Below are 13,167 nucleotides of genomic sequence, written 5' to 3' on the forward strand. Positions count from 1 at the left end.
CTCATAAAAGGAAACCCTACACTACTGACTCCAACCCCCAGCCACGGCCTGGTAGCAGCCTATGGCCTGTCCATGTAGATCTTTGTTAAATTTTATGATATATGGGATAGTTTTCATGATTTTTCTATGGTGGAGTTGCTGAAAAAAACAGACGGTCTATGGAAGTCTACAGTGCTCATTTTTTCATCTAAACAAACAATTTTAATCTAAACCCATAAAAATGTGTGTCTTAATTTTAATGATACATTATAAAATATCAGGATATTTCTTTAATTAAAATAGTATAATCTTAGACTGGTGAGAATAATTAAATTTTCTCTAAATTGAAGATACAGTCATTGCAACTATAAAGTTAACTTGCTGTTCTGTTTAACTGGCTATGTCACAAAGGTTAATATTGTCAGACTAGAAAAATTATTCAGAAGAAAATCATCTTTATTAATGTGAGATTTAACTACTGAAACTTAAGAACCCAAATCACTAGGCGTGTTTTATACCACCAAACTACAGATGCTGTCTTTGTTGTACCCTGAAGCAACTTTCTAGGCGTTCCATATGGCTAGCAGAAGTATTAACAAGTACATGCGAAAATTGTGGGATGAAGTGAAAGTAAATAATTCAGACAACTGATTTATGTTTAGCAAGTGTCACTCAAATAAGGAATTTTATAAAATTATTTCAATTAAATAATTGTATGGTGAATTTTCATTCTATCTATAAAATTCATTGAATAACCATACTTTTCGAAATTAGATTAAGAAACATAAAAATCCACAATCTTCCAGAGATGATATTTTTTTTAGATCTTAGACTGGTGAATAAGCTCTAATTTTCAAAGTTATGCAGGTAGACACTTGTTAATATAAATAGCAAATGATATTAATATTAAGCACACAATTCTATACAATGAGGAGCTATATATATTCAGATAATTATGTATTCCGTTTTATTGAATACTACAATCTGTTAAATGAGATATCTGATTGGAAAGATATACACATAATCAGAAGTTCTAGTACATTCGGAAAAAAGCACAGGACTTAGAATGCAGAGAAATTGAGGGCTTGGATCTGCTCATTTACTTGGAATTAAACTTGAAACCCATTATTTAGCCCCTTTAGGCATAAATTTCTTCATGGTAGAAATTTGAGAAATGGGCTACATGATCTTTAAAATTCCATCCAGTTCTCAAATTTTGTAATTTTGTTTATCTCCTATTTTGTATTTGTATTTTGTTAAGAAAGACAGTAATTATAGGAGAAACAAAGCCATATTAGAAGATGCTGTCAGGAAGTATCATTATGCTCTGAATGCACCTAACTCTCTTGGCCTGGACAAATTTCTCCCCAGAGTGCAGAACTACTACCAATGATCTTTCAGGTAAAGTTGAAAACAGACATGGTAACAGGCAAATGGTTTCCATTTTTTTTTTTTTTTTTTCAGGAGAAAGAAGGTATCTGTCAAATACAGAGCCATTTGCTCTTGATCTGGGAGATCTAGAAGTGCTTCCTGCCCTCAAGTCCCATTAACCAGGCAGAATCCTTCCTGGAAATTCTTTGCATATTTAAATTGGGCTGGACTAGGGAGATTATTACTTGCAGCTAAAAATATTTGGCCAAAGAATTGTAATAGCAAAGTGGATTAGCAACATGAATAGCTCTTCTATAACTGAGACAACTCACCTGGGCAATAGATACAGGGAAATGCATTCTGCCTCACTGATGAGTAAAGAAGTGCAATGTGAACAATATGATTCCTTCTTTCTCCTACCAGACTGGCAAAGACTAAAATATTATACAGAACCTAGATTTTGCAAGAGAAAGGAAAACAGTTTGTTGTTGGTTGTATAAATCACCACAACCAATATGGAGGGAAATTAGGCAACATGTATCAAAGCATAAATTGTGCATTCCATTTGAACTAGCATCCCACTTTTAGAAATTTATATTAAGGTGATAATTGTGCAAATTCAAGAAAATTTGGGTGAAGGATGTTGATTGCAACATTTAATAAAGCAGTGAATGTGTTGAAATAACATTTATCAATGAGAGACATTTAATAAATTATAGAATACTATATGATAAAATTTTTTTATTACTTTACATAATATGCTATACCATTTCATCTGTTTTTTATTATCCATCTCATCCCACTAGCATGTAACCTTCATGAAGGCAGAGTCTGTTTTCTCATACTTCCAACAGTATAAAAATATATTTTTATATATTTTAGGAGCTTAATAAATGCGGTTGAATGAATGAATGAATGAAGAATGGCAGAGTACAAATATGAAAATATACTCATGACTTTCTGTTGCAATAAGTTAGAAAAAGAACAAAAGAAATTCCCAGCCAATAATTAAGAGGGAAATGAAGATAAAGAATGAAATAAACAAATTAGAAAATAGTAACAAAATCTCAAAATTTCAAGGAGATTTTATTTTTGATGATAGAATTGTAAAATTTATTTACTACACTTGATCTTAGCCAAAAGGCTGAGAAGCGATGAGAATTCTCAAATTTATTTAAGAAAATAATTGGGTGATGATAGCTACGAAATTTTTGGGAAAGAAGATTAACTGGCATATGTATGGGTACGAGAAGTGGCGAGGAAAGTCGTACTATACTATGACATATTATCAAGTTAAAGTAGTTTATGGGTTATACTGGCACAAGAATCAACTGACAGGTCAATAGAACAAAATAGATTGCCCAGCAATTTATTGAGCAGAGGGTCTGTGGAGGAAAGAAAGGCTAATTTAATAAATGGAGCTTAGATGACTGATTAGTGATTTGGAAAGTGCCAAATAAATATCTCAATAAATTTCAGATCAATCAAATGTGAAATGCAAAAATATACCAAAAACATATCATAAAATCTAGAGTGAATATACTTATATAATCCCTGGATAAACAAGGATTTCCTGAACTTAAAGGAAGTAAAGACTTCAAGAAGGGAGAACAATGATAAATTTTATTACAATAATTAAAAACCTTTGGGCCGGGTGCAGCGGCTCACGCCTGTAATCCTAGCACTCTGGGAAGCAGAGGTGGGCGGATTGCTCAAGGTCAGGAGTTCGAGACCAGCCTGAGCAAGAGTGAGATCCCGTCTCTACCATAAGTAGAAAGAAATTAATTGGCAAACTAAGATATATAGAAAAAACTAGCCGGGCATGGTGGCGCATGCCTGTAGTCCCAGCTACTTGGGAAGCTGAGGCAGTAGGATCGCTTGAGCCCAGGAGTTTGAGGTTGCTGTGAGCCAGGCTGACGACACGGCACTCACTCTAGCCTGGGCAACAAAGTGAGACTCTGTCTTAAAAACAAAAAACAACAACAACAACAACAAAAAAAAAACCTTTGAATTTGAAGATAAAATAAAAGAAAAAGAAAGAACAAAGCAGGAAAACTATTTGTAGTAAAAGTAATAGCATTACCAGAAATCTAATATATAAATGAGCAAAGACATCAGTGTAACCTACTAAATAATAAATAAAATGGTTAATATAATCATGAAAAATTATTTGACTTCATTAATAATCAAAGGTTATACAAATTAAGGTATACAAATAAAGGTATACAAATTAAACCAGTTACCTTTTTATTTGTTTATAAATTATCAAAAATAAAGAATAATCAACATTAGTAAGAATGGGGTAAGGTGATATCTCATTGTGGTTTTGATTTACGTTTCCCTGATAATTAGTGATGTTGAGCATTTTTTTCATGTTTGTCATGATCCTGTTATGGAAGAATTCCCCCAGAGGGAACCAGGATCTCATATTGGAACAGAGCCTAGGAGTGCAGGGCTGGGAAGCACAAATTGGTCAAGTGGGTTATTGGTAATCATGGCAAGAGAGATCATGACTACCAATAACCTAATTCTATATCTTGGTTTCCAGATTTGTGTATTCTAGCTACTGGGGACACAGCCATTCATTAGCCATTGGTTCAGTGCATATATATGTCTTGGGGGACAGAGCCCTAATCCCATAAGGCATATTCATTAAACTGGCATCTTAGTTGAGTCTTCAAGCACTGTTTCTTTTTTTTTTTTTTTTTTTTTGAGACAGAGTCTCGCTTTGTTGCCCAGGCTAGAGTGAGTGCCGTGGCGTCAGCCTAGCTCACAGCAACCTCAAACTCCTGGGCTCGAGTGATCCTTCTGCCTCAGCCTCCCGGGTAGCTGGGACTACAGGCATGCGCCACCATGCCCGGCTAATTTTTTATATATATATCAGTTGGCCAATTAATTTCTTTCTATTTATAGTAGAGACGGGGTCTCGCTCTTGCTCAGGCTGGTTTCGAACTCCTGACCTTGAGCAATCCGCCCGCCTCGGCCTCCCAAGAGCTAGGATTACAGGCGTGAGCCACAGCGCCCGGCCTTCAAGCACTGTTTCTTCATTTTACAAGGCTGGTCCATAAAAACTAGCCTGTGTGACTCTCCATGTTCTTTTCCCTTCTGCTCACTTGGTACAAACCAACATGGTGACCTTAGAAACATTATATTAAATATGGCAAAGCCACATGATGGAAGGAACTGATCACCACATGAAGATCGCTCACAAGTTAGAGATATTCATTTTGGATTTTAGCTGAGCAAAAAATGAACTTTTATCTTGTTTTAGTCATTATATATTTGGGGCATTATTTGTTGAATTAGCTGGTGTAACTCTAATAATGCAATGCTTCATTGAGACCAAAGCTCTGAGCTGAATTCCCACCTTTATAGAAACTCAAAATAATAACTACATGCAAATTAAGCCACAGTATATTTTAGTTGATACTTATCCCATCTCAGGCTATTCACAATTGATTCCAAATTTGCAACCTCAAAAATGTAAAATGGCGGAACTAGTAATGGGCATAATAATATTAATTTTAATCCCCTAGGCTATTCTACCTTGAATTTGCCAAAATTATTATTGTCATCATCAACAGTGACAGTCATATTTATGTACCCCATCTAAGACTGCTCTGCTGGGACCTGTACAAGGTGAAATCAGAAATATTTCCTGCTTTAGTGGGTGGAGAATGGTATTTAAGCAGTCAATATTGACATAGAAAACATTCAACTTCATTTGTAGTGGTGATGTAGTACATGCAAAATAAGAAAGACTGTACACTGCACATAGTTTCCTAAATGGTTTTTGAATTACTTTCCTAAATGGTTTTCAATAGCAACTTTGATTTTGAAGGAACATGGGATTATAATTGTTCTTCAATGCTATTGATTTTCCCATGCCTTAGGTCAGCCATTTTCAACTAGTGTGATTTTTGTCCTCAGGGGGAATAGAGCAATGGCGACATTTTTAATTGTCATGACTCTGGAGAATGCTACTGGCATCTAATGGACAGAGGGTAAGGATCCTGCTAAACACCCTGCCACAAAGAATTATTCACTCTAAAATGTCAATAGTATTGAGGAACTTTTTCTTAGATTATGATATTTCAAGTTTCCTTCTTTAATGTGGCCACATTTGCAGTTAAAACCCAACCCAAACCAAAATAAAATAACCAAAACCACTACCAGGTAGGGGAAACAAAATAACCCTACTGGTCAATTTGTATTAATAGTCATAGTATTCCTGATATAAAATGACATCAAAGGGATACAGTGCCTTCCTTATTGTATTTATTATATTATCTATCAAAACAATAAAGCCAACCTCATTTTTACAGTTGTTCTGCATTTCTGTATGTTCCTGCTCTTGCTTGGTTTTCAGAATGGAGCATCAAATGCTGCATGGTCTAGGCTTGCAACTCCATTATGAAAAGTGAGGTGGATGCAGAAATCTGCTTCAAGCCAGGCATAGTTATTAGAATCTGAAGGGCACTGGTCAGGGTGGCCATAGCCACACATGCCAACAGGGGCATGGTAAGGAGACAGCCAATGACTCTTTGGATGTTGCTGTCCTGCCAAGCATTCACAGCTTTTTAGAGGTGTTGGATAATACCTAGAAGTCCCACACATCTACAACTCACTTTTGAGCTACTCTGGGATTAGGGAATGGAATTATGGGATGGTATAAACGTACAGTGTATAAAGGAAGGTGCGACATGTACTTTCTTGCTGCCTTGACATAGACTTTATTGACTTTAGCAGACCTCACCCTATTCTCATAAACCTGGCAAATGTAAAAAAACAAAACAGCCTGGCTCACCTGATGTTTTTCTTTTGCTTTCTCCAAGTATATTCAAGTTTTGGGAGATTGTCCAGACTTGTCACCCAGGAAAAATGTGGTTGTAACCCTTCTGTTCAGGGCAGTATAGCCGATACTACAAACAACGTGCATGTATCTGGGCAATATATATGTAAGGTGGCCTTTTTGAAGGATGTCACCAATTTTTACCATGGTAATAAAAGTATGGCCAGTTTAGGTTAAAAGCCATAAAATCATAGCACTAAGAAAGAACCTATGGTAGGAAACAAAAAAATGAATGAAATCACATTAATACATCTGGGACTTGTATCCATCAAGGCAAACGTCTGACCCAAACCTTGTTTCCATGTATCCCATTTCTGCAGTCTTCTAGATGATGCATCTAGTAAGTAGTTTCCTTCCATTTCAGCACGCGATGTGAGATAACTCCTGTTTCAGTCCCGGTGCTTTGCAATGGTTTACAGTAGACCTTGGTGTTGTCTTCTAAGAACTAGTTTGGTGGACATCAAATTTGGCAGCCCCAGTACTCATTCAACAAGGTGGGTAATTGCTCAAACTCCAAACTTTAAATTAGTGTGTAATACAGTCATGTGCTGCATAATGGCGTTTTGGTCCATGATGACCTCAATATATGACAGTGGTCCCATAAGATTATTTTTTTTTTTATTTATTTTTTTTATTTTTTTGAGACAGAGTCTCACTTTGTTGCCTAGGCTAGAGTGAGTGCCGTGGCGTCAGCCTAGCTCACAGCAACCTCAGACTCCTGGGCTCAAGCGATCCTTCTGTCTCAGCCTCCCAAGTAGCTGAGACTACAGGCATGCGCCACCATGCCCGGCTAATTTTTTCTATATATATTAGTTGGCCAATTAGTTTCTTTCTATTTATAGTAGAGACGGGGTCTCGCTCTTGCTCAGGCTGGTTTTGAACTCCCGACCTTGAGCAATCCGCCCGCCTCGGCCTCCCAGAGAGCTAGGATTACAGGCGTGAGCCACCGCGCCCGGCCCCATAAGATTATAATACTGTATTTTCCTGTACCTTTTCTATGTTTAGATTTGTTTAGGTACACAAAAACCATTGTGTTTCGATTGCTTATAGTATTCAGTACAGTAACACGCTGTACGGGTTTGTACCCCAGGACTGCGGTCCACAACCTCTGGGCTGGGGATTGGTACCAGTATGTGGCCTGTTAGGAACTGGGCTGCACAGGAGGAGCCAGTGAAGCTTCATCTGTGTTTACAGCCGCTCCCCATCCCTGGTATCACTGCATAAGCTCTGCCTCCTTATGCAAATCTAATGCCTGATGATGTGAGGTGGAGCTGAGGCGGTGATACTAGCTCTGGGGAGCAGCTACAGATACAGAAGATCGTTTGCAGAGAGGTTTGACTAACCAATAAATGCGCTCGAATCATCCGCAAACCACCCCCCCTTCACATCCATGCAAAAATTGTCTTCCATGAAACCAGTCCCTGGTACCAAAAAGGTTGGGGACCGCTGCTCTAGAAGCAACAGGCTATACCATATAGCCTAGGTGTGCATTAGGCTACACCCTCTAGCTTTGTGTAAGAGTGTCTATGATGCTGGTTACAATGACAAAATTGTCTAACGATGCATTTCTCAGAATGTATTTCTGTCATTAAGGGACACATAACTGTATTAGTTTTTCACTTGTAGACGATCACAAGGTTTGGGGGAGAAAGGATGGAAATAAAAGGGGGAAAATACAGGTATAGAAGTCACCAGGCAACGTGATTTGTGTTGAAATTGAAAGAACGTTCATCTTATTCCAATCTTGGTCAAAGAAGCATTATTATTTTTTTCCCCACAATTTAACTGCCCATTTAAATTAATACCATGCTGATTCAGGATCCACTAATTGGTAATATTCAGATAGTTCCAGGGTTTAAATATCTTTATGGTGTCAATGAAGAAAGGATATGTTAGGCGAGTGAACATTATAATCAAGATTAAAGAATGAATATTTACAAAAGAGCCTAAGACATTCTATTATAAAGACATCTGCACTCGAATGTTTATGGCAGCACAATTCACTATTGCAAGGATGTGGAACCGACCCAAGTGCCCATCAATTCATGAGCGGATTATTAAAATTCGCTATATGTTTACAATGGAATATTACTTAATTCTAAGAAATGACAGCTAGCTAGCACCACTTATATTATCCTGGATTGAGCTTAAGCCCATTATCCAAAGTGAGGCGACACAAGATCAGAAGAATGGGCTCCACGTGCACTCGCCATCAAATTGGTACTGACTGATTAACACTATGGTGCTCAAAGGGTGGTGGTGTTCACCAGGGATTTGGGGGTTGGGGGCCTAGTCCCACACCTGAGGGATGTGGCGAGCATTGTAGAGGGGAAGGACATACCTCTAACCCTTGCTAGTGAGAGGTAAAGACATAAAGTGTAACCAAAATGTTAAAAAAAAACAAACATTTTTTGGGTATCGGGCAGGTGGAGGGGAGGGGATGGGTATATACAAACACAATGAGTGCGATGCTCACCAACTGGGGGATGGACACGCTTGAAGCTCTGACTTGAGGGGGGGAGGGGAGGCAATATCTGTAACCTTAACAACATTTGTACCCCCATAATAGGCTGTAATAAAAAAAAATCAAAAAATAAAAAATAAAGAAGTAAAGATAAATCTGATAAAAGAAAAAAAAAGAATGAATATTTAGCTACTTATGAAATTATTTCAGCACATATTCAAGAATTTAATAAATAAATATAGCATACAAATATGCCGGTATGCTAATGTAAAATAAGCCAAAAGTCTTGTCACTCAAAAGTCCTCTGTTTAACCATAATTAATGTATCTTATCAGTTGCATCTACTCCAAAGTGTTCCACACACTAAGTGCATTGGCTCAATAGTGCAGAGATTCTCACCTATGGGGCTTATTGGTATAACCTGAATAGCTTTTTAAATGCTATTCTTGGCTGGGCGCGGTGGCTCACGCCTGTAATCCTAGCACTCTGGGAGGCCAAGGCAGGAGGATCGCTCAAGGTCAGGAGTTCGTAGACCAGCCTGAGCAAGAGCGAGACCCCGTCTCTACAAAAAACAGAAAGAAATTAATTGGCCAACTAAAAATATATAGAAAAAATTAGCCGGGCATGGTGGCACATGCCTGTAGTCCCAGCTACTAGGGAGGCTGAGGCAGGAGGATCGCTGGAGCCCAGGAGTTTGAGGTTGCTGTGAGCTAGGCTGACACCAGGGCAACAAAGTGAGACTCTGTCTCAAAAATAAATAAACAAATAAATGCTATTCTCCAGAGATTCTAATTTAATTTTTTGATGTAGGACTCAAACATTTCTTAGTTTTAAAATCTCCCAAGACAATTTTAATGCTAGGCAGGAAAGCAAACCACTATTTTAGTACATTGTAAAAGCAACTTACTTTGTCATAAGCAGCATTTTAAAAATGAAACACAATATAATAGAATATACTTGACTGTAGACAATGTAGTAAGGTTAGCCTTAATTTGTGAAACTTCTGTGTTTGGCTATGTTTCATAGAGTCAATGTGTAGATATAAGTATTTACTGGTTTGGAATATAAAATATATTTTCGACTCCAAATTGCAATAATCTACTTTGATAATCTGTACTGACATTCTACTCACAAACTGAATTAATGAGGTTTATATGAAATTATTTTTCTATTAATAAGAACTTTCTTATGAAATCCAATTGGTTTTAGTGCACTGTATAAGGTTAAAAACACAGATTCGGATGCTAAACTATTTGAATTTAAAGCCTTGATCTGCCACTAACTAGCTTTAGTGACCATGAGCAAATTACTCAATCTTTCTATACCTCAATTGCTTCAATTATAAAAGAGAAAAAAAAATAATAATAATGATAGTTGTTGTGAGGATCAAATGAGTTAATGTTCATATTGCATTATAATAGCCAATATAGTAATATGTAAATACATTTTTATTAAATAAATAAGATTAAAATAATTTATTTGGACCTTCCTTCAAAGAAATAGCAAAATTTTATTCTAGAGCACAACACACTTCACTCTCAAAAGAACATAGCCAAGTGATTTGCCAATTATAATGCTGTAAATAAATACATATATAAATAAATAAAGTTAAAATACAACAACAAGAAGAAGAAAAGCTAAAGCATGGGATTTATAACCAATAATTTAATGAAGAAAGAAGTGTAAAAATCAAACCTAATTTTATGTTAAACTGGTTGGGAGAATAAGTTCTAGAACTTTGAAAGTGTTCTTTGTTGGCATCTCTGAATAAAAACCTTTAAATTCACTTGTATCTTTTACTTTAGCACATTGAATGCTTTAACATTTAATCATGAAATTATTTCCATCCCTGTTTCAGTCGAAATTCTATTTGATACACTGCCTTTTGGATGTTGTGTGAACATCCCATAGTCTTTTAATGCACCGATTCACTTACCCAAATGAAGTTTCCCTGAAAGCTATTTTGAAATTTTGAAAGCTATTTGCACGTGTTGCAAACATAGCACAGAAGTAGGAGAGGTCAGTAAAATTTCGGCGCCCATTGCCATTTGAGTGGATGTCAGTTTTGGATTTGGAAAATTATAGGCTCCCTGATAAATATTTCAGGCTGCTGACTACAATGAAAAGTAATTAAAGCAGCTATGACAACAGGTGCGGTATGGGGAAAATGCTTCCTTTTATCACGAGGTTGTGGGTGCATGTGCTAAATGTGCTCATCAGGTTCTTTTTTCTATTATTCACTGAATACCCTGGGGAGATTATTCTATTGCCAGCATTTATAAGCTATAATGAAACCACATTAAATATGTATCTGATTGCTACCAACTGTGGAGAAACAGTGTGCTAACTATGGTTATTTCTGGTGAGTTAGACTCTTCCAATGTTCAACTTCACTCTGTGACTTCTTTTTGCTCGAACCATGGGCCTTCACTGTTTTGCTGACCTTTAATTCGAGCATCAGATATCTTTATTTGTTTTTTTGTTCAATGCAAATTTTAAGGGGAGTTGTAATAAGGTATATGCTTCTTTTAGACTGAAGTGTTTCCATACAGTGAACTCCTTAACAACATACCACATGTGAACAACCAAGATGGAAAATGATTTTAATCTTAGCAGTTTTAATTACATATCTCTTTGAAATATTGAGTACCATATTTCACAACACATCTTATTTTTAACTTCCTCCAGCTCCCAGACTTCTCCTTAAAAACAAAAAGAAAATGTTTTAAAAATAATGTAGTGGTTCAATCTTGTTCAACAAGGAATTATGTCCATACTAGATGTCTAAAATGAGGCAATGAATGTGAGAGTGTTTTGTAAAATAAGATGCTGTACCAATGACTTATGATGATGCATTTTAAAAGCTTTCTTTTCTAAAAGGTTAAAAAGTTTCTAATCTTTTACTTCCTACTTGTATAGAAGATGAATATAATTAAATGGCAATCAAATTGCTTTTATGTAGAAATGTAGAAATAACTCTCATGTTTATATTACCCCTTTTTATTATAACTTTTCCTTTATACAAGAATACACAGTTTCCCAGTATTATAAAGGCTCAGAAATCTCCTCTGTGTATATATAGATCAATACTTGTTCATCAATGGAACATTTATGGTGTACAGTTACATTTACTGACTTCCAAAGGAAAAGAAACATAAATCTGATAATGGACAGTAATCTTTAATTATTTTTCTACAAAGTTAGTGCAATATATTTAAAGATTAAATGTCTTAAATTTACACACACTATTGGCATCCTTATAATGTTTCAAAATAATTTTGCTACCAGAGTACCTAAGAGCTTTGGTAATGCCATATAAAATTTAATGAGAAACTATATGCATTATACACTGTAGCTTTGTGAGTATAGAAAAGTTAAAAATATCTCTAAAAATTTATGAAAAAGAGTTTGAATCTATGCTGAATTTTAAATCATTTATTTAAACGAATGTTTACCGTTGAGTGCCTGCTACATGCCTGGCATCAGACCAAGCATTTAAGACAGCCAGGCTGAATAAGGACACTATTATAGATCCAAACACTTAGAAACGTGGATTTTTCTTTCCAGTCAGATGAAGAGCCATCTTCTTGACTTTCTGTGGTTTTTACAGTTATTGGTCTGAAAGGCAGAGATTCTTCTATGGATGTAGCTCTACTTCGTAGGGAATTTCTTGGGCATGTGCTTTAAACTCTGTGTGTCTCACAGGGAGAAATGGAGTTACTGAGAAGAAAGCAGACTTTTTAACTGAAAGCAATTTCACTAGAACTTTCTGATGGGTATAGGCACAATAGAAGAATTCTGCAATATGATTATTAGCGCTCCAGCCGTCTGTTGGATGAGGGGTTATTTAACTAGGTTTTGTTCATTTATTTCTTTGAAATCTTTTTATTCCTTTATTTACGTGCTGGTAGGCAATGCGCTGGGTTATATGTGTCGGTTGGGAAGACAGTCAAGACAGCAGCAATTGTAACCCAGCATGGCAAGAGACCTGGGAGCAGAGAACCAAGTGTCTGACTCAGCCTAGAGAGTGGAGGTTGTGAACACCCAGGAAAGCCTGTCTCTAGGAATTCATATCTGAACAAAGACCTTTGGAAACGAGTTGGAAAATTGTGGGGGGCAAGGGAAAGGAGAAAGGTCTCCATGCAAACCTAACGACAGGAAGTTTCTGGGCAAAACGGAAGGCAAGGAGATCCTGGTCTTGGAAGGCAGCAGTCCCCAACTTTTTTGGCACCAGAGACCATATTTATGGAACACAATTTTTAGATGGAACAGGGTTGGTGGGGGAGGTGGGGGATGGTTTTGGGATCATTCAAGTGCACGACATTTATCGTGCACTTTATTTCTATTATTATTACATTGTAATATATAATGCAATAATTATCCAACTCACCATAGGTTGGGGACCCCTTGTTGTAAGGACAAGAATCTGTTTGCAGGGGTGTAGGTGTGAGAGCTTCGGGGCCAAGGAACATGCTGCAGGCAGACCAGGGGCTTGTAACTA

General features: G+C 36.7%; 1 pseudogene; it reads right to left on the minus strand.

Moving 5' to 3' along the window:
- Window positions 1-2,398: 2,398 nt before the first annotated feature.
- On the minus strand, window positions 2,399-2,506 carry LOC142865588 (uncharacterized; annotated as a pseudogene).
- Between the last annotated feature and the right edge of the window lie 10,661 nt (window positions 2,507-13,167).

The sequence above is a fragment of the Microcebus murinus genome, chromosome 29, assembly GCF_040939455.1.
Source record: "Microcebus murinus isolate Inina chromosome 29, M.murinus_Inina_mat1.0, whole genome shotgun sequence".
Lineage (NCBI taxonomy): Eukaryota > Metazoa > Chordata > Mammalia > Primates > Cheirogaleidae > Microcebus > Microcebus murinus.